The sequence below is a fragment of the Alosa sapidissima genome, chromosome 4 (genome assembly GCF_018492685.1).
Source record: "Alosa sapidissima isolate fAloSap1 chromosome 4, fAloSap1.pri, whole genome shotgun sequence".
Lineage (NCBI taxonomy): Eukaryota > Metazoa > Chordata > Actinopteri > Clupeiformes > Clupeidae > Alosa > Alosa sapidissima.
In genome coordinates, this window is record NC_055960.1 from 35,066,937 (window position 1) to 35,089,797 (window position 22,861).

Sequence of the window (22,861 nt, forward strand, 5' to 3'; positions counted from 1 at the left end):
AGTTATTGACAGGACATGAGTGTGTGTGTGTGTGTGTGTGTGTCAGAAGAGTACTCTGACCCGGGCGGAGGCCCCCGATGTTGCAGGTTAGCCGATGCATATTCATGAGCTGAGCATTCAAATGCACACCCATGATTAGAGAGCCCCTCCCTCGGACGCCAGCCCCCCGCCCCTTGATTAGAATACTGTCCGCGCGCGGCCACCCGTTTATGCAAATAGCGTCGAGATAAGAGCGCAGTAATTAAACAACAGAAACGCGGCGCCTCTTTGTCACACACAGAATGGAACGAGGAGAATAGAACCTCTATATGTGCAATTGGTGAGGACGACAGCAAATATGACAATTAAAGCAATCTGTCTGAACTGAAACCAAATAGTCATTTATATGACTTTAAACGTATACATAGGCCTACATAATAAGGGTAAATCTTCTTTTGTAATTTTACCAAAATAATTAAATTTCAATTGATTCTGTCGCCTGTCAAGAATCTGATATGGCATTTGCATTTTTTACTATAGGCCTAATTGTCATGCAGACAACATACATTTTACAAATAGTCAAAATTATATTTAATTGCACAATATGCATGAGGATTTCAATTATATTTTTATAATTGTATTTTTACATTTTAAATCCCTAACTCTATTCCAAACTCTGATTCAATTTTAACTCCTTAGTAAATATGAGTAACCACATTAAAATTCTGCAAGTAACAACATTTTGATTCATTTTTCTATATAACCTAAGCGAAATAAAAAACCGTTGGTGAAACATTTTGAGTCTTCTTCATACTTTTGACGGCGTCCTTATTCAACCTATAGTCGGTCCGAACGAATGCCGTCGGATAGATTTTCTCGGAATCCTGCGACAGTTTCACAGTTTCTTGTCATGACCAATGGCTTAGTCGTCTCCTGTAGGGCAGAGAATTTCAGGGGGTAATTTTATTAGAAGTGCACGGTGGTGCGTTGAGGCTGCATTCCCGCCTCCGGCAAATAGCACATGCCATCTTGTGGTGTCAACGCGGGATTGAGGGGATCTCAACCCTCTCTAAATCTTATTCTTGCGTTCGGCTTTGGGCGAATTGTATAGGCTATTTTAATATTACTTACAGTTATGATATTAAAAAAAAAAAGCGTAGTAACAAACCGCCGAATGAATCGCTTGTGTTTAAATACTTTGAACCGCTCGGTACTTTCTTTGAGGGTAGAAACTCCATATTTTCTAAACCCTCCATTTTGGCATATATCCAAAATTAATGTGTCTTAATGTGTCGTTCTGGCGCATTTAAAAGTTGAAAAGAAATTAATCTGACCCTGGTAATTGCATTAAAAGTGGGCACATTCGCAGACAAAAGTGGCATTTAGCTATGGGATTAGGTTTACTAAACAAAAACACGTCTCAGACGTGGGACTGTGGGGGAGGTTGAGCCTTTGGGCAAATCGCACCAAGCAACTTTGTCCCAGACCCCTATCGCGTTTCGCAAATAAGTTCGATAATCACGCGTTCCATGTGTCGAAATGTGCTATATGATTTTACTTTATTTTTTATGGGAAAATTATATTTGTAATTTCACAGATATTCGCTGCCATCCAGTATAGCCTATCTGTCTAGTAGATATAATAAAATAAAATAAGATTAACCGCTCTATGATCTTTGGAAACGAACAAGATTGAAGATAAATTGAAATATTTTAAACACATTTTATTTGCAACGGTCATCTAAAACACATATAGCCTATAATTTTGCTACACTATAGAATTTGAATATATATATATATTTTTAATTTAGTAAAATTATGAAAAAAATAAATAATAATCTTGGTACAGGCTGGTATGTTGTGGTCTTTAATAAATGTACGCCCATGTAGTCTGGTAGCAGACTCCCCCGATCCAGCGTCCATGGCAGGCTGTGGAATGTTTTTCATTTCTGTAAACTGTAGTCTAGGCTACAATGAACGTAAATGTTTAACTTTGCAGTCCATAAATTATTGGCTACTCCTTGGCTAAATTCTGTAGCCTATAGATTGCTCTTGTAGCCTACTTTTCGTCGGCTAGGCTCTGTCTGAGACAAAACAGAGCATTTTTAGTAAAAAGTGTGAGACAAAGGAGGAAAGAATCGGGCTATTGTGCGGCATGTGTGTCTCCACGGGAATGAACTGTTCAAGAACTGTTTCTAACCTTTCGGCATTCCGACCACGTTACTCGGAGTAGCCTAGTCTAACCGAGACATTAGTTATTAAAACAGTCTTTCAAATAACGCAATTAGATGGTTTGGCACATTTTCTCTCTCTGCTCGCTGTTGGCACAAAACATGCTACGATTCCATTTCACTTGTAGACTACTTAGACAAGAAAATGGCTTTTAGCTGAACAATCACTTGTCAAGTATGGCACACTGCCAGTTATGAGAAACTTTGCAACGGTGGGAGTACCCCCTCTAGTGGTGAAATGTCTACCTATGACAGTGTGTGAGACAGTAACACAACAGGGTAGGCTTTATAACTCTCTGAAATTACACTCAAGGTTGATGTTGACAGAGCATGTGTATAAGATAGATGCATGAGTTAATTCCCTTACAGATTTAATACCTTGATATTATCTGACTAATCAATTGGTCAATTAAGGTGCTATATTAGGCTTTAAAGCAGGGGTGTCAAACATAAGGCCCGGGGGCCAGATCAGGCCCACCAGCAGGATTCATGATGCGCCCCCCCCCCAGATGTTTTGGGTAGGAAGAGAAAATCAGAGAAAAAAATATTCACATCCAGACGTCTTCAACAATGCGTAATAAGCAATATCTAAAAAGAGCAGTATATGACAGCAGTACATGACTTGTGCTATAGTTTGCTCATAAGTGGGTACAGTAAAGAAGCATATCATCTAACAACACTCCTATACCCATGCAGAAGAATGATAAGGACCACAATGATGATGGCCCCCGTGAGGTCTCATTCCAACAAGTCCGGCCCACTGCCTGATACGCGTACACCCCTAGGGCAGCCGTGGCCTACTGGTTAGCACTTCGGACCTGTAACCGGAGGGTTGCCGGTTCGAACCCTGACCAGTAGGCACAGCTGAAGTGCCCTTGAGCAAGGCACCTAACCCCTCACTGCTCCCCGAGCGCCGCTTTTTCTGCAGGCAGCTCACTGTGCCGGGATTAGTGTGTGCTTCACCTCACTGCATGCTGAGTGTGTTTCACTAATTCACGGATTGGGATAAATGCAGAGACCACATTTCCCTCATATATACTTATACTTTAAAGGATGCTGCTGCAGAGCTAGGACTGGAAACCACACAAATGAAACATCAATGTTAAAGCTCCTAGTAAAACAGTATTGCTGATTCTAGACTTTGCTGGGGACACCTCTGGTCAACAAATTATGGCATCTCAACATTAACGCCTGTAGTAACATGATCTGATGCTAACGTGATCTGACCTGATGTTAACACTGATGTTAACGTGATCTGACCTGATGCTAACGTGATCTGACCTGATGCTAACGTGATCTGACCCTATGAATGAGTGTTTGTGATCATGAAGTCACTTTCAAAAAGACTAGTCATTAGTCCACAGAACACCTGGTGAGTTGGTGGAGATATTCGTATATGGCAGTAAGACATTTCTTTTTACTGTAAAACAGAATAGATAGTGCTGGACTGGTGCACGCATTCATGACTCCAGATCCAGTGTAATTTTAGACTCTGCAAACCCAGCGGGGGCGAAGCTCAGTCCAGTGGTGCGGCTTTGGAGCGCTGTGTGTAGAGATGATGTCAGGCAGGCTTTGAGGGTCTGGGGACTAAATGACGCTTACAGCTGTTCTCTGCAGCTAAGTGGTACAGCACTGTAAGAAATCACACACACACACACACACACACACACACACACACACACACACATGCGCATATACTCTGTCAGAAACTACAAATGAGAAACAGACACATTCTCCTTCACATACACATATGCTCTGTGAGAAACTTCACATAGGACAAACACACGCACACACACGCACATACACACACACACACACACACACACACACACACACACACACACACACTCCTCCAAAGCTCCATAGCCTGTAGGTGAAGCTCTTCAGAGACTCATGCATTTAGTGTGTGTGTGTGTGTGTGTGTACTTGGGTATGTGTATGTGTGTGTGTGTGAGAGAGAGAGAGAGAGAGAGGGAGAGAGAGAGAGAGTGTGTGTGTGTATATGTGCGAGAGAGAGAGAGAGAGAGAGAGAGAGAGAGTGTGTGTGTGTGTGTATGTGCGAGAGAGAGAGAGAGAGAGAGAGAGAGAGAGAGAGAGAGAGAGAGAGAGAGAGAGAGAGAGAGAGAGAGAGAGAGAGAGAGTCTTTTGTCTCTTTCTTTGCTTTGGTTCAACCTTAAATCCAAGGACAGACTGTTGAAGAGATGACAACAAAGACATTGAAGAAGATGAATCCCAAATCTCAATAATATGTCAGAATGTATTTATTGCCTGGCCCCCACCAGTACGGCATCTCCATTCATTTTTATTTCACTCAGATACTAGTCTGGCATCTGACAATAGACTGTTTCAAACACAAACACACACTAATGTTTCCCTCCAATATCCAGGGTACCTGCCAATCAGTGACGAGAGGGGATGAGGAGATGACGTTAGTTTTGAAATGAAAAGTGGCTGTGATAAATGGTAGTAGCAACACCTACAAAAAAATGTAGCTGGAAGAATGTGTACATGCAGTAGGGGCAGCCGTGGCCTACTGGTTAGCACTTCAGACTTGTAACCGGAGGGTTGCCGGTTCGAACCCCCACCAGTAGGCACGGCTGAGGTGCCCTTGAGCAAGGCACCTAACCCCTCACTGCTCCCCGAGCGCCGCTGTTGTTGCAGGCAGCTCACTGCGCCGGGATTAGTGTGTGCTTCACCTCACTGTGTGCTCACTGTGTTTCACTAATTCACGGATTGGGATAAATGCAGAGACCAAATTTCCCTCACAGGATCAAAAGAGTATATATACTTCTACTATGTACAGCCATATGAATGAATTTGAATGATTTCAAAGTTAACGCAAAGTCTACACCCGTTACGTTACAAGAGTTGAAAACGTTTCCCAATCATGAGAGGCCAGGTTCTCTTCACTAGTGAGTCTGGAAGCCAGGGTATTTATGACTACCACTACATACTCTATGTGTTGTACAAGAATGAATTATTTGTAGTGGAAATAATGTCTTTGTCGACTCCATCAGATGTCAGTCTGAAATTGAAACACTGTAAACTCTAGCAGTACACTTTGAAAAAAATAAATGGTTCTTCAGAGTGATGCCATTGAAGAAACTTTTGAAGTGCTTCAAAGAACTCTCAAGGCGATTTGAGAAATAGCCTTTCTGAAGAACAGTTTCCAATGTGAAGAATTTGTAAAGGGTCAACACAAAGTCATGGTTGTTTATTAAACCCTATAGGGATGAAAGCATTTAAGCAGCTTTGTTGCAGGATTGTTGATGGCAAGAGTTTAGCACATTGTCCACCACAGGTTCCACTGTAGAGATACACACACACACATACACACACACACACACACACACACACACACACACACACACACACCACAGAAATTATAGAAACACTACAATGAATTTAAATATACAGTAGGTCTATCTATATTACAACCTACACGCTGATTACGTTGTCACACTCTCATACTGTCTTAAAGGAGAAGGAATCTTTTCAATCATGCCCCAGAGTGTTAGCCTAGAAATCTAGACGCACCCCCTAGCGGCGGCAAATTAATTTGCTCAGCCTGTACGTCTAGTATCAAACCATAGGGATTTCTATTGGCTGACGCCGTGGACCTCATCCAATCACAGCGCTATATTTTGTTAGAGAGTCTTAAGGCGGGCTTAACAGGATAACGACAGTCCTGCGACGGTGAACAACAAGGAAGGTGGCTATGGCGAACGAAGAGCGGTTGTTTGAATCGGCGTTGGCGTCAACTTTGGAGAAGTTGGACTTGTGCTTTTCTTTGAAAGTTGAGCAACACAATGCACTTAAGTCATTCCTTTCGAAGAAGGATGTATTTGCCGTTTTGCCGACCGGATACGGATATGGTCGTAGCGCTGGCCTATTGCATGTCTAGGCAGTTTGAAAGACAATTCTCTGCCCGCCCCTTGGATTAAGCGAGGTGAATGGTTCGATGCCATACTATACATTTCAATGATATAGGATGGCCCGCCAGGCTACCAGAGTGTAGCACTGTAGTTGCCTGGCTGCTCTAGCTATTGGCTGCAGTAACATGAGCTTTTATTTTGTACCGGTGACCACGAGAAACAGAGATCTATGTGAAAAATGGCCAGAATTCTCCTTTTAACCGTCTTAATAAGATGCTCTGTCATTAGATAGACTTTAAGCAACTACATCACCTTTGTCCAGAGCAACAGCCTGAAGAGGTTGCGACTGACTACTTTTAAAGGGGTCATAGAATGCAAAGCTGAGTTTACCTTGGCATAGTTGAATAATAAAGTTGGTGGGTAAAATGGACATACAGAGAAGCTCAAAATCCCATTGTCACCTAGCCTGACGAGCCAGACCCACATCAAGATGTAGGGTCTGGGGACTCACCATTCGCAGTGCTCTGTCCGAGGGGCGAGATAATCGGTCTTTCAAATTCCCTCTGCGCGCAATAGGATAGCGCTACCACTCATGAGTCCCATGCGTTTTCTCTCCAGCGGAGCTAGTTGGCTAGTTCAAACTTTTGCCAACTTAAAAAAAGCTTAACTTGTGTCACGCTGTTCGCCAACAGCAACATCCATCTTCTTTGTTTTCAAGTAGCAGGGAATTCACGCCGAACCGTTGCAACTCTGCCATCAATTATTATGCTAAGCCTTCCTACCGACTCTATACACAATGTGATTGGTCTTATTGAAGTTTAATTGTTTCCAGCTTGCAAGCCAACGGAGAGTTGCTAGACTGCCCTGGCAGCAAAATACATTTGCTGCCGCTAGGGTGCGTCTAGATTTCTAGGCTAATTGTCACCTCCTTTGTATGGAAAACTGGAAACTGCCGCTGTAAAACGGGCGAATCGCAACAAAGCTAATAGATAGAGACAACTCGATGGCTGCATCTTATTATGACCGCCGCTAGCATAGCTAGTGTAGTGGTCATATTGGTTTAGTCAGAGTTTTTTTTTCATCCAGATGTATTTTTTCTTCAGTAATTTGGTATCAATGATTCCCAGGACACAGAAAGACCAGGCTGCACGAAACTTGGTGGGCATGTAGCTCCAAAAGGATGACACAGAACAATTGATTTTCGTCTTGATCCGTCGCACCCCACACCGGACTGGACCCCCCGAAAGGAGGGTAGGGCAGACACAGTTTTCTGTGAATATCTCGAGAACTTTAGGGCCTAGGAGGATCACATTTTTTTTGTATGCTGGGCTCAAGGGACCATTTCAACCCACCCCATAACCACTCATTTACGGTATAGTGCCACATATTTAAAAATAAAAAAGCAAAACTGAGGCTTTGTACTCGCAGCTATCTTTGGCTGACGTGTTAAGAACTGCACAACATTTGACAACTACCCTCCATTGTTTTGAATGGACACCTCTCATGAATTCAGATATCTCTATGACAACCTAAGACTAGGAGGGTACTCAAAGTAAAACAAAGTTTTAGCAATCGAGTTCCCTGTGTAGTTCCCTGTGAATTTTACACCCTGTGCAGTGGGTAGGGAGTAGGGACTTTATGGAGTTACATTTGTGCCTTTTTTATGAGCGAGCAGTAAAACAATTTGAGCGCAGAAAATGTTTTGAGCAAGCACACAAATTATCTTTTGAGGAAAAATGAAACTTGAGCACAAAAAAACATACAAATGTCTTAGCATGTTTGCTAAGATCAATATGTGCAACATCTGGAAAGCCTATCATAATTTACTGTCAGTGGGAAAGAAGGAAAATCGGTTCCTATTAAATCGGCTGCTAATCGGTAACTATTTTATTGTAAATATCATTATTTCTGGATTAACGACAGTGTTACAATACAAAGTCTACTTAACGTTATATCTCGAGACATTGGGTGTTCCTTGATTCCCTTTGATAGACACTAATCTTTGATTCAAGGATTTTTATTTGTCACATGCATAGAGATACTGTTGTAAAACATGTAATGAAATGGCATTTAGCTGCTCAACTATCGTGTGCATAGGTGTCTATTTATAAGGATAAAGAAAAAGATTTAGAAGAATTTAATAAATAGATTCAGAGAAGAGGTTAAAAGTGCAGTGTGTGTGCAGTATGGCAAGTCTGTGTATAGTAGTTTCAAGAGTTTTATGTGTATTCAGGATGCAGTTGGCTTGAGGAAAGAGACTCCTTTTCAGTCCCTCTGTTTTCATAGATGACTTGATGAACCTTATATGAAAAATAATTAATGAAAAAAAAAAAAACTTGCTCAGGAAATGGACTGATTTGTAGGAGTACAAACATGTGTTATTGGCATTAGGCTGATAAACACTTTAAATGATGATGTGTATGATTGATCAGGAGTATGAAGGAATGAATGAATGAGTGATGTGCATTTAAAATCATCCTGATGGAACTCTCAGAACTTTGATAGACTTCTTCGTATTGTAATCCTGACCATGTCAACATTGGGTGAAAAGAACACAGATATGGCAAGCCAGTTTAACGTGACGTGACTAAAGTAGCCTATTAAGCAGCCGTTTTCCACACGCTAAAGTAACGCAGTACCTGCCATAATTCAGCCGCCAGTACAAAAATATATTGGCCATTGGTGCTTGGTGGGTGCTAATTTTGAGCCCTGACTCAGGACATCGAATTATCAAATGATCTTACTCTAGAAGGCACATCATCATAATTGCTAGTGCGTGAGGGGGCATCCAAGTAGGGCCTACTCTGGGCCCTATCATGACCGTCTAAAGCGCATCGTCACTCATCAAAAGCTTATTCAAATTTAGTAGGATGTCCAGTCCACATTGGGAGTGTTTTTGTTATCAAATGTCGAGCGCAAGGCGCAACAAGGTGTTCCTATGTGTCTTAATCAGTCATGGGGGTGTGTTTGGGGCGTAACATCATTTTAAACCAATGAGAATGACATCTGTCATTCCCCTTAAGGAACAATGTCAAAGAATGCATCGGCATTCTGACAGTCAACGGCGCATTTGAAGGAGGCTGCTTGCAAGACCGTACGGAATAGTCATTCCACTAAACCATGCTTTACTAAAACCTATAGCATAGCCATCATGCATTTGCACTCGTCTATTATTTGAACTCACTTATGAATAAAACATAATTTATCCTCGTGACAGTGCGTCTTCAGCTGTATATATCTTGTGACAGTGCGTCTTCAGCTGTGCTCCATACGTGTCTCTCGCCTCTCCCCTAATCACTTTTAACCGTCATTACCAATTTGCAAATGATGGTGAATTACTCATCATGAGATGTACAGTATTTAGTAATATCTTTATTCTAACTATGTTTCCAATTGTAATTGTGTAATTTGTAATGTTTTGCATGGACGTGCGCTGGTGTGCGTTCATGGACGATAGAAGGATTGTACGTTGTGCACCCGGCAATATGACAATGCGCTCTTAAAATAACATATAAACAACTCGCCATAGACTTCTGACCAGGTGTACAATAGTGATTTTTAGACATTGCGCTAAGCCACTCCCTAAGTTGTTAATTGCCACACCCCTGGGCGCATTGTTTAAAAAATAAACATGCAAAATAAGGAATTAAACTTGGCGCCGGGTGGAAAACGAGTTTTACGCGCGCAAGGGTGCAAAATACAGCCCTCTATCTTTTTCCCTGTGCTAGGCAGCCAATAGGCCACTAGAGAGCACTGTAGAGACACTTTTTCACGCTGTCTGCTATTATTCATGAGTGTAACCAGGAGTGATAAGGCCTTGGCAAACTTGGCCTTCTGCTCATACGGTTGTGCATGCTCAACACGCACTCCTCACACGACGAGCATCCTATAGGCACACTCGATTTATCAACATGTTTTAGCAAAAAAAGTAAACGCATGCCTGCAACTAACCCTGTTCTTGGCATGTGAATTTATTTGTCCAAATGCTACAAGAGTTTGAATTGTGTCCTTAATTGATTTGTGGTTATAGTTTGAATAAGCTCCTTGACCGGCAAGGCAAGGCAATATTATGTATATAGCACATTTTGTATCAAGGCAGTTCAATGTGCTTTACACCATCAGTAGAAATCAGCAAGCATCAGCAAATCGACAAACAATTAAAATACAGTAGAAGTCACAAGATCACAAGACTTATAAATCTTGGCGCTTATTGTCGTATATTAAACAAGCAAGCACACTGATATGCACTGGGTACAGGTTCTTATAGCTACAACTGGCTAAGTTACAGGGCATATGGAAAGTATTCACAGGGCTTCACTTTTTCTGACTCATCTTAAAATGGATTCAATTTAGCCAACCAAGGCCCTTTGTCCCTGATTACTCAGTTTCACTCTGACATACACCATCACAAGTGAGACCTTATATAAAGAGATGTGTGCCTTCCCTAATAACGTCCAGTGAATTCATTTAGGTACAGGTGGACTCCAATCAAGTTGTAGAAGCATCTCAAGGACCATTGATAGAAGTAGGATGCACCAAGCGCCATAACAAAGGATCTGAATACTTATGTAAATGGAAATTGCTGAAATTGCTGTAAATTTCAGTCATTTATTTTTATTTTTTAGTTTAAAGTTTTGCTTTGTGTTTTTAAAGCCCTAAATGAGGGGGCAACACAGTATAACTATGACCTTTTAAGTCCGTACTGTCCTTCTAGGTCACTAAGGTCTTCCTTGCAACATCTTTCAGTCCCCAATGCAATCCTAAACATGTGCCTCTGCTGGTTCATGTGCGAAGTTTATTTATAGGATAAACCCTTTGAGATGGGCCAGCTCATTTGTAAGGGGGTTCTTTAACAAACACATGCAGGAAAAACAATACAATGAGCTTATGAGCTTAACTATCTGTGCAATCTATTCCATGACTGCTTCAAAGGACCTGTGGGAACGCTGGAATATCCATCATCATTCTCCCACTGTTCAATGGAAAACACATTTGTTTGACTCTTTGGTTTCATTTGAAATGATGTGTCAGTGCAAGACCATATGGGGCATGCCACGACGAAATAAAAAAATGGGTTTCTTGGATATTTTCCAGCCCATATTCATAATCCACAGACCTTAGGGTTTAAAACAAGGGGTAATGTGTTCAATTTCGTTTAGCCAAAACAGAGATATTGGCCAAAATGTGAAGGCTATCCTCATCTCAGCAAAAAACAAGTTTTGAAAAAAATCAGTTTTAAAGTTCGAACTACACAGCGCAGCTTCTAAATGTTCCATTCATGCAGGCGGTAAAACTCGTGAGGCATTCATATAACTTGTGAGGTAGGCTAGCCTATAATGTTCGATCAACTTCTGAAGATGACAAGGACAAAAATAGCCTAATGTTTTGTTTTTAAATAGGCTGTAAACTCCAAAACAAATTGAATCGGACCAATCGGGGGCAATCTCCGTGAGAAATCTGGGGGGTATTCCAAGTATGTGGTTTAGAGACAAACCTGGGTAAGTTAACTCAGAGTAAGTGGTAAACCTCCTACAACAAGAGTCCTATGGCATTGCTTTGTTAGGAGAATGAAGCCATACAGCTCTTCTATTAGGAGGTTTACCCCTTACTCTGAGTTAACTTACCCTTTTTATCCAAACTTTAATGCGCAGCCTAGACATTTGGCCTTCAAAATCATATTTCTAGGGCGTTTCACAGAAAGATATGTAAATGAATGATAGATAAGAGGTTAAGGCAGGGGTTCCCAACCTTTTTTGACAGGTGACCCAATTTAATGTCACAAAACGTTGGCGACCCCAATCATTCACAACATGTTGTGAGAGAAAACGCATCTCATCTGAGAGCTGTATTTTCCCCAAATGTCCTAGCAAGCTAATTTGTTTGTTTGACTAACTTACCTGGTTGTTTTGCGACTTTGATTGGAATGTTGATGAAGCATTATTACCCATGATGATCACATGTAGGATGTCTAAGTTTATTTTTTATATAGCTAAATTGTAATGAAGGATCCGATTAGATACTGAACTTGGATATCATTGGGGTTTTCATATTTTGTTTTATTTATTTGTATATTTTAATGTAATGTAGGCCTACAGGTCAATTGTAAGATACTCAATACTCAACTCAGTTAATGCCCCACATGGGGTCCCAACTCCAAGGTTGGGAAACGATGGGTTAAGGAATGTGTGTTCGTGGTGAAATTAGAAATTGATCTTGAATTTCCCCTGGGGATCAATAAAGTATCTATCTATCTATCTAGAAAATACATATTTTAGTCATTTACTGTCAAATACATATTTTAGTCTCTGCATTAAAATTGCTGTATCTCGAAATGGATTTCTGCGACACTGGACTCATTTCGCCATGGCACGTCCCATATAGTGAAATTAAATCTGTGAGCGCAGACGTGTGAGGACATGTCATGACCAGTAGATGGTGACAGAGCTCAGCTGATTCTTCTCTGGGTATGGAAATTGGCACACTTCTCCTTCAGACAATATTAGTTTTCATAACCCTATATCCTCAAATTGAGCATAAAATCTGTACCCTTGTGGGAAAAAGCTACAGTCACTGAAGAGCAGTGGAGCTGATCCAGAGGATAACTGTTTTCATGTCTCAATAGCCTCCAGTGCACACAGAGAGGGAGAAGAACACTTAAGTGGAGAAATATTTCATCTGAAACCAATTACTCTGCCAATTATAGCAAGATCCCAAACAGTTACCTCACATCCAGGGCATCCTCAGGCTTAGTGTACAGGCTTGCATGCCTCAGCGTTCAGGGCCCTGACACCGGGACGTGGCTTGGGATTGGTTCTGCACAATAACATGACAATCAGGGAACGTTCAGCTCAGGACCGGTTCTGCACAAATGACATGGCAATCAGGGAACGTTCAGCTCAGGACCGGTTCTGCACAATAACATGACAATCAGGGAACGTTCAGCTCAGGACCGATTCTGCACAATAACATGACAATCAGGGAACGTTCAGCTCAGGACCGGTTCTGCACAAATTACATGGCAATCAGGGAACGTTCAGCTCAGGACCGGTTCTGCACAGTGGGCATATCCATAATTTTATACGCTTGTAATTGCACATGGTTTTCCGTTATCAGTGTAAATGGGTTTGTGATTGCTTGTGTAAATAGCCTTGGCTTTGTTTGAATTGGACCAATTTATCAACAAAGGCGCGATACAGAACTGAGAGTGTTTAGAGACGTTTGTTATTAGTGCTATCGAAATAAGATATGGCAGCAACATAATCGCATGTTATGACTATATCGTTATCAGGGCTGGAGAGGTAGCTTGCAAACCTGGCCCCATTGATAAATGGGATGTTGTTTGAGGTTAATAAGCCACTGCAGCGAGAGAGGAGGCCAGATGGAGGACTAATAAGCCTCGCACAGCTCCCCACACACACACACACACACACACACACACACACACACACTCACACATGCCCGACATCTGAAGACTCTTTCATCTCACAGGTCCGTTTGTATCGTTACCTGCCTTTGGGGGAATGAATCAATCTGAAGAACTGAACTGTCTGTTCTTTGGACACAAGCCCAAATATGGTCGTTAAAGCTCCTCTGATTCAACCACTTGAAGTCCTCGCTGATCTCTCTCCTCGTCTCCTCAAGACTGGGCTGGCCAATTGAAACTGAAATGCATTATTTGAAAGATAACCCCTTGAGATGCAGCATCTCATTTTCGTCTAAAAGACAACAACAGTACAAAACAAACACACACACACACCCATCATTAAATTCTCTTTTCTTTCTATCCTATTCTCTTTCTGTATCTCTTTTTTTCTCTCTCTCCCTCTCTCTCTTTCTGTCTCTCTTTTCATAACCAGGCTGGTTGCTCAATGATGCTTTTAGGAAACACGGTCCAGGGCCTGTTTCCTCAGCAGGTGTGTGTGTGTGTGTGTGTAGCTTTGTCAGCAGAACATGGGACAGTGTGTATATGAGGGACAGTGTGTGTGCGAGGGGCTCGATGGTGTTTTATGCCCCCAACGTCGTCTTCCAGGCAGCACTGCCACCGCTGACTTGAAGGCACCTAATCCTAACCCAGGGGTCTCAAACACCCGGCCCGCGGGCCAAATCCGGCCCGCGTCCTGCCCAATTCCGGCCCGCGACGAATGACAAAATAATAATGTAATCCGGCCCTTGATGCTATTAATTGCGACAAACAACGATACTGATTAAAATAGACGATAGATCCAGGTACGGTGACAAATCTCATTTGTAGGCCTACTCTGCTCCACTATGTGCAAGACATCCAGAGCTTGATTCAAACCCAAAATCGCTGTGCAAAGTTTTCAGGAAATACTTGTATTACACGCAAGAAACACAAAGACGTGCATTTGTAATGACGCGGAAGCGATGCAGGCCATAGTGTTGCAGAAATTGAAGCAGAAATTAAGCAGAAATAGCCAGGCCTACACCAAATGTTGAAAAACGTTCACGTGTGATGAAGTCTTAGGTAAGCTATGTTATTCACCTATTCTAATTCTGAAGGAGAATATCCTTTTGGAGATTATGATCGATCGTCTATGACAGTGATATTCACGGTGCGTCTGTGAATGGAGGTGCGTGTATACAACGGTGTCCACTAAGCATACCATGCTTGTTTCGACCCTCTGCCCAACATAGCTTGGAGGTTGCAGTGGTAATCGTGATGATAGTGTCCGTAATGGATGTGGTACAGACATCAGGGCTAGTAGAAATAGGGCTCTAAAGAACTACAAAGTCACCCGCAATATGATGCGAACTTCTGGTTACTGCAGATTACCCCCGATAGGAACTGTTTGACCAGAATACTTTATTGTAGGCCTATATTGTAGTATTCTATTACTAAACCACAACATCTTAGGTGTTGGTATACATCTTAGGTGTTTTTCTGTTAATTTGTTATGTGGGTAATATGAAAAAAGGAAAGTAAACCTGCTTAAGTATGTTCATCCAGTATTTACTGAAATGTGCATAATTTGAGGTGCTTGCCATCCAGTGACAAATTAGATGGGTAAATTTACCCCCTTCATAAACTTTTGTTTTACTCAAAGATTTTTACATTTACAGTATAACTTTATCTCTGACCACTTTCAAGCCATGGCCTTTTAAATTTTGATATAAAAATCCAATGGTGTTGCTTTCTTAACCCTGATGCCTAGTTTGCCAGATTTAAAAACGTTATGAGAGGAAATATTTTTATTTAGTGTGAAACACACACACATACCTGTTTTTTTATGTTTTTCATTTATTTTATAATTTGTATTAATATTTATTTTATCATTATTTTATTTATAAGCTAAGGTTGCTAGCACAGGTGTCTAAAACTAGATAAAAACACTTGCTTTCTGTTTGCAGTTTTGTGTGGTATTTGAAAAAAAGAACATTGCATTTTCAGCCGGCCCTCCAATCAGATGACGTTGGCAGAATTGGCCCCCAGCTCATTTGAGTTTGAGACCCCTGTCCTAACCCCAACCCCAACCCTAACCCTAACCATAGTGCCTTCCAGGCAGCGCTGCCTTGAAGACAATGTTGGGGGCATAAAACACCAAGAAACGTGCTAGGGACAGTGTGTGTGGGACAGTGTGTGTGTGTGGGACAGTATGTGTGTGTGGGACAGTGTGTGTGTGAGGGACAGTGTGTGTGTGTGAGACAGTGTGTGTGTGAGGGACAGTACTTCCTGTCTAAATCTCAGTGCTTCTTGGTCTTAATGTCAGTACTTCCTGATTCCCCAGAGGGAAGTCTTACTGTGTGTTACACATCGCTAACGCTAACACACACACACACACCCAGACACACTATCCATGGTCACTTAGTGCACACACACACACAAATATAGACACACAGACTCACTATACACACACCCCATCCATGGCCACACTCCACACACACACACACACACACAAACACCCCATCGATGGCCACACAGCGTACAGTAAGTTAGGAAAGGCAGAACTACACACACACACACACACACACGGCCTGACTCCTCACTTTCTCTCTGACTTTGCAGCTGGTGTAGAAACTGGCCTGACTGTGGAGTGTTGCAAGACAAGACACAATGTGACAGGTAATGGATGTGCGGGTGAGGGTGAGGGTGAGGTTGAGCAGGAGTATGATGGGGGTAGAGCTGAGCTGTGCCGGGGGGTGGGGAGGACGTGTTGGGGCAAAACGTCCAACATGCCACAGAGTTCCTGATAAATACCCCCAGCCCAATCACTCTGCCTGTACTGAGCATGTCCAAACAGCCTCTAGTGTCCTAGAAATGTACAGATGGGCGGGGACAGAGGCAGCTTACCTGAACAAGGAGATGCATTCTCCTAAAGGTGTAGGTTTTTGAACATTCTAAGTTCCGCAACAATTGAAGGTTCTAAAATTCTATGTTGAATTCAATGAACCCAGATATTCTTTAGAATGTTAATTTCCCAACATTCCCGTCACACCGGTGTGACGGTACTCCTTTAAGGGTTAAAATGGAGACCTTTTGAAATAAGATGCTCTGATGGGGGTCTGAAGAGACTGCATTCTAGTGTGTGTGTGTGTGTGGTGGAGAACTTGTCTTTGTACCTTTTCCTTTACACACACCATCCCCCAATCAATTGAGCGCTTCATCTGGCGTGTAAGTCAAAGCAGCATCTTCACACCCTGAGCTTGGGCAGTTGTGTGTGTGTGTGTATGTGTGTGTGTATGTGTGTGTGTGTGTGTGTGTGTGTGTGTGTGTCAGTGAAAGCAGTATCTCCACACCCTATAAGCTGGGCTGAGAGATTTCTGATTCTGTGGTTTGGCAGGCACAGCTTAACACTCCTAGGTGTGTGTGTGTGTGTGCAGCAGGTATACTTTGAGCAACCTCGCTTGGCAGACAAGGCTGTCAAAGTTGCTTAAGACCATATTGATATTACAGAATAATTCCCCAGCCCAAACCTAACCCAGTGATGATGAATTATTCACTTATCACACACTCATGCGTGCACACACATGCACTCTCTCTATCTCTCTTTTTTCTCTCTCTCACAGACATATATACACACAGCGCAGACAGTCCTCAATTTTTCTTTTTCTCTGACAGACACAGACACACATACATAATCTCACACACACACACACACACACACACACTTCCTGCATTTTTCACCACTCTCTCTTCTCCTGTATGTGTGTGTGTGTTTTTGAGATAATTGTGGACAAGGAATTATATTGGTCTTTGGCCTTACATCTATATTTACAGGGAGAGGGAGGGGGATCTTAACAAATGTTTATTTAAACAGTATCAGGTGTTTAAATACTACAAAACAAAAACATTAACAAGTGTTACAGCCTCAAATAAACTCACAGAACAGTTTCCTATTTTAAAAACAAGCCTCAAATAAAATACACAGAGTCACAGAACAGTTTTATATTTTAAAAACAAGCCTCAAATAAAATACACAGTCACAGTTTCATATTTTAAAACCAACCTGAGAGAGAGAGAGAAGCTACTTTTAGACCTCCTCCTCCGCACTATATGTGGTTCTTTGTCAAACGGATGTCGGACCCTTCGGGTGATTCAGATATGATGCTTACATGCGGACATGATGCGGTCATATGTGTGAACGACACAGACGCACATGAACAGAATCTTTGTGTGGTTGAACAGGTTGAACGTCGTTGAACATGCACACAAACAGAATTATGTTTGGCGTTGGCATCAGCCTGCATGGGCCTGGTCGGCGTGGGCATCACTGCATGGGCCTGATTGGCGTGGGCATCAACATAGGGCATCACTGTATGGGTCTGGTCGGCGTGGGCATCACTGCATGGGTCTGGTCGGCGTGGGCATCACTGCATGGGCCTGATTGGCGTGGGCATCAACATAGGGCATCACTGTATGGGTCTGGTCGGCGTGGGCATCACTGCATGGGTCTGGTCGGCGTGGGCATCAACATGGGCATCAGCCTGCATGGGTCTGGTCGGCGTGGGCATCACTGCATGGGTCTGGTCGGCGTGGGCATCACTGCATGGGTGTGGTCGGCGTGGACATCAACATGGGCATCAGCCTGCATGGGTGTGGTCGGCGTGGGCATCAACATGGGCATCAGCCTGCATGGGTCTGGTCGGCGTGGGCATCACTGCATGGGCCTGGTCGGCGTGGGCATCACTGCATGGGCATCACTGCATGGGTGTGGTCGGCGTGGGCAGGCATCTGGACTCATCAACAGCACCAGAACAAGGTCAGTAGCATTAAAAGATAGATGCTTTATTGATCCCCAAGGGGACATTCATTCTCCATTCTCCTTATTGAGAGTCAGTGTATGTCATCAAAATGAGTTTGAAGCTGTAAAACCTCAGATATCCACAGAAGAGGTGGTAAAGGTTTCTTATCTATATAAAGGTATCATGCTTGATCACCCTCAAGCACACTGTGGATTTTTTTATTTAATTTATATAGTATATTTAGTATTTAGTCTTGTTAGTTTTTCTTATATTCTACTGTCTCTATTGTACAGTGGAGTTGTGTTATATGTTTATACTTATATTTACCATTTCCAAGCACGTGCATGTTGTGTGTGTGATGTCTGTATGCTACTGAGACCTTGAATTTCCCCTTGGGGATCAATAAAGTATCTATCTATCTATCTATCTTATTGCTATAGGTAGGGGATCACCAGCACAACCATCGCTAACACAACAGCCCTTGAAAGCATTTTGCTGGGGTTATCAAGCAGACACCTTCCTTCATCAGTGTGTTGTTGTTTTAAGCCCACAACACCTCCAGAGGGCTCAACAGTGGTGTCTGGCGTCCCAAAAACAAAAGATTCATGGCTCAACTTTTTGAGCAATGTTGATGGGGCAATGTTCCACATTATTGTGGTTCTGGCATGTTCCCATTAATTGGGCAACCGTTTTAATCTTTAATCAGTTTTAATCACCAGTAGGCAAATCGTCATGATCATCCAATCAGAATGAACTGGTTATGTGGTTGCCAAACAGCATTGCTCAAAAAGTTTCCCCTTGTCACACACACACTCATCACACATAGATCCCTGTTTCTCGAGGCCATGAGTACTGCCGGTACAAAAAAACAAAAACAATCAATTCTACCTAACTTGAATTGCTGCAGCCATCAGCTACAGTGCTACACTCTGGAGGCATGATTATGGGGGCTCATGAACATACCCCCAAAGTGTAGCACTGTAGCTGCTCATGAACATGCCCCCAGAGTGTAGCACTGTAGCTGTTCATGAACATGCTCCCAGAGTGTAGCACTGTACTGCTAATGAACATGCCCCCAGAGTGTAGCACTGTAGCTGCTCATGAACATGCCCCCAGAGTGTAGCACTGTAGCTGTAGTTTAAGGTTATGAGCACATTATGAGCACATATGAGCACATTATGAGCACTTATGAGCACATTATGAGCACATATGAGCACATTATGAGCACTTATGAGCACATTATGAGCACATTATGAGCACATTATGAGCACTTATGAGCACATTATGAGCACATTATGAGCACATTATGAGCACTCGGCGCTGGACTGTTTAGTCCACGCTGACTACTTGACTACCCACAACCACAACACCCACCAGCTTCCAAGAGAATAGTGGAAGACGTGGTGAAGAAATTAATTAACTTACCAAAACATTTATTGGTATTTGGTGTTGATACGATAACTTAGGCTACACATCGTGGGCAGAAACATGTGGTGATATATCGCTCTTTGAGTTGCGAGTTGGAGCCCTTCTAGCCCTGATGGGGTCTCACTGGCACTGACCTTGGGAACGGGAGACATCTGCAGATCTAGCAGCAGAGAAACACCACAGAGGAAACAGATGTTCAGTCTGTAGCGGCTCACGGCCTGACGGGGGTTGGAGGAGGGCCGGCTGTGGGCCAGAGCCAAACCAGATGTGGGCCAGAGCCAAACCAGGACCGGCCAATCAGCTGGCACTAGGGCAGGACCGGCCAATCAGCTGGCACCAGGGCAGGACCGGCCAATCAGCTGGCACCGGGGCAGACGATGGAGAGCGGCCTAATGATGTCATAAGCAGCAGGATTACCCTGTGCTGTTGTTTGTCATAACATTGGAAGCTGGTCTGCCACATCAAGGTAATTATGAGTGTGTGTCAGTGTGTGTGTGTGTGTGTGTGTGTGAGTGAGTGAGAGAGAGAGAGAGAGAGAAAGAGAGAGAGAGAGAGAGAGACATGCCAGATGTGAAGAAGGCACGTAATGAGATCATGAGTACATGGTGTCTTCAGATGTTGAAACATATCTGTGTGTATGTGTGTGTACATTCCCCGTTGCGTGTGGTTTAACAGAAAGACATGTTTGGCTGATTAACATTCCTGCCTTGATTGTGCGTGTAACCCATCGTGTGCGTGCATGTGTGTGTGTGTGTACACATGCCTTGATTGTGTGTGTAATCATCGTGTGTGTGTGTGTGTGAGCTGAGTTCCCACCCAACATGAGAGTGATGACAGCACACGCCACGTTAAGCTCCTCATCCCAACCAACGGCTCCTCTCCTCCTGTCCTCTCCTCTCTTTCTCCTCTCCTCTCCCCCTGTCCTCTCTTTCTCCTCTCCTCTCCCCCTGTCCTCTCTTTCTCCTCTCCTCTCCCCCTGTCCTCTCTTTCTCCCCTTTTTTCCCTTTCCTCTTCTCCTCCTCTCTCTTTTCTTCTCTCTCCTACGCTCTTCTCTCTCCTCTCCTCTCTTTCTCCTCTCCTCTCCCCCTGTCCTCTCTTTCTCCCCTTTTTTCCCTTTCCTCTTCTCCTCCTCTCTCTTTTCTTCCCTCTCCTACGCTCTTCTCTCTGCTCTTCTCTCTCCTCCCCTCTTCTCTCTCTGCTCTTCTCTCTCCTCCTCTCTCTGCTCTTCTCTCTGCTCTTTCTCTCCTCCCCTCTTCTCTCTCCTCTCTCTCCTCCTCTCTCTGCTCTTCTCTCTGCTCTTTCTCTCCTCCCCTCTTCTTTCTCTCCTCTCTCTCTCCTCTCTCTTTTCTTCTCTCTCCTACGCTCTTCTCTCTCCTCCCCTCCTCTCTCTCCTCCTCTCTCTGCTCTTCTCTCTCCTCCCCTCTTCTCTCTGCTCTTTCTCTCCTCCCCTCTTCTCTCTCCTCCTCTCTCTGCTCTTCTCTCTCCTCCCCTCTTCTCTCTGCTCTTTCTCTCCTCCCCTCTTCTCTCTCCTCTCTCTCTCCTCCCCTCTCCTCCCCTCTTCTCTCTCCTCCCCTCTTCTATCTCCTCCCCTCTCCTCTCTCCTCCACTCTTCTCTCTCCTCCCCTCTTCTCTCTCCTCCCCTCTCCTCTCTCCTCTCTCTCTCTCCTCCTCTCCTGTGGGGGGCAGTATGTAAACAGCGTCTCTCCTCTCTCTCTCCTCCTCTCCTGTGGGGGGCAGTATGTAAACAGCGTCTCTTCTCTCTCCTCTCTCTCCTCCTCTCCTGTGGGGGGCAGTGTGTGTAAACAGCGTCTCTTCTCTCTCCTCTCTCCTCTCTCCTCTCTCTCTCCTCCTCTCCTGTGGGGGGCAGTGTGTGTAAACAGCGTCTCTTCTCTCTCCTCTCTCCTCTCTCCTCTCTCTCTCCTCCTCTCCTGTGGGGGGCAGTGTGTGTAAACAGCGTCTCTTCTCTCCCCTCTCTCCTCTCTCTCTCCTCCTCTCCTGTGGGGGGCAGTGTGTGTAAACAGCGTCTCTCCTCTCTCCTCTCTCTCTCCTCCTCTCCTGTGGGGGGCAGTGTGTGTAAACAGCGTCTCTCCTCTCTCCTCTCTCTCTCCTCCTCTCCTGTGGGGGGCAGTGTGTGTAAACAGCGTCTCTTCTCTCTCCTCTCTCCTCTCTCTCTCCTCCTCTCCTGTGGGGGGCAGTGTGTGTAAACAGCGTCTCTTCAGAATCCCTAATTCAGCTCCAGTCGTTGTCTGCATTCCTACGAACAAACAAACAAACAAGTAAACACACAAAGCCACGTACGATGTGAAACGACACATCAGCCCAGCGATGGGGGCTCTGGTTGTCACGACGCCTCCTCACACAGATGTTCCATGACACACACACACTGACATCCAACGCTGCTAAACTAAACCAAGAGGACTGATTACAGGAGCTTCTGTGTGTCACAAACAGCTATCCAAACCATGCATTACTCTGTGCTCCACTGAAAATACACACACACACACACACAAACATACACACAGAGGAACAGATAACAATGGACTGCGCTGAGCTGTCAGGCATTCCCATTGTGTATGTGTGTGTGTGTGTGATTGGATGCTTGTGTGCTGTCCACATTGTGTCATTCTCAGGCCTGGTGGAAAACAACAGAGGGCATTATGGGTCAGGCGGGCGGTGACGGCCGTGCGGGCTAGTGTCCCCCGCAACACACACACACACAGTCCTACACCTCTGTTTACAGTTGCCCTCCGCCGTCACAGAAAAGACCTCTGAGGTCAGCTTTTTCACAGAAAAACAATTACTCTCTCACACACAAACACACACAGCTGTGCTTTTCTCTGCTCAGCGTTGCTCAAGCACAGAGGACTGGCCCAAGTTCAGAGATGTACCATCATGCTATAGTGACAAACGCGTTCACAGGCAGAATACTAAACCAAAGGGCTTCAGGTGTTGCTCAGACTCAAGCAGACCTTCTGCCCATATCAAGACAAAACGTGGTGCACTAGACTTCCACAGTGGAGCCACAGAGGCTCCTTGCCAATAGAGGTCACGTCATCAAAAAACAAGAAAAAAGGCCTTCTGTCTGTTGTGGTGGATTTCACTCATGGGCGTTTTAATTGTGTTTTCTTTTGGTTTCTCTTGTTTCAGG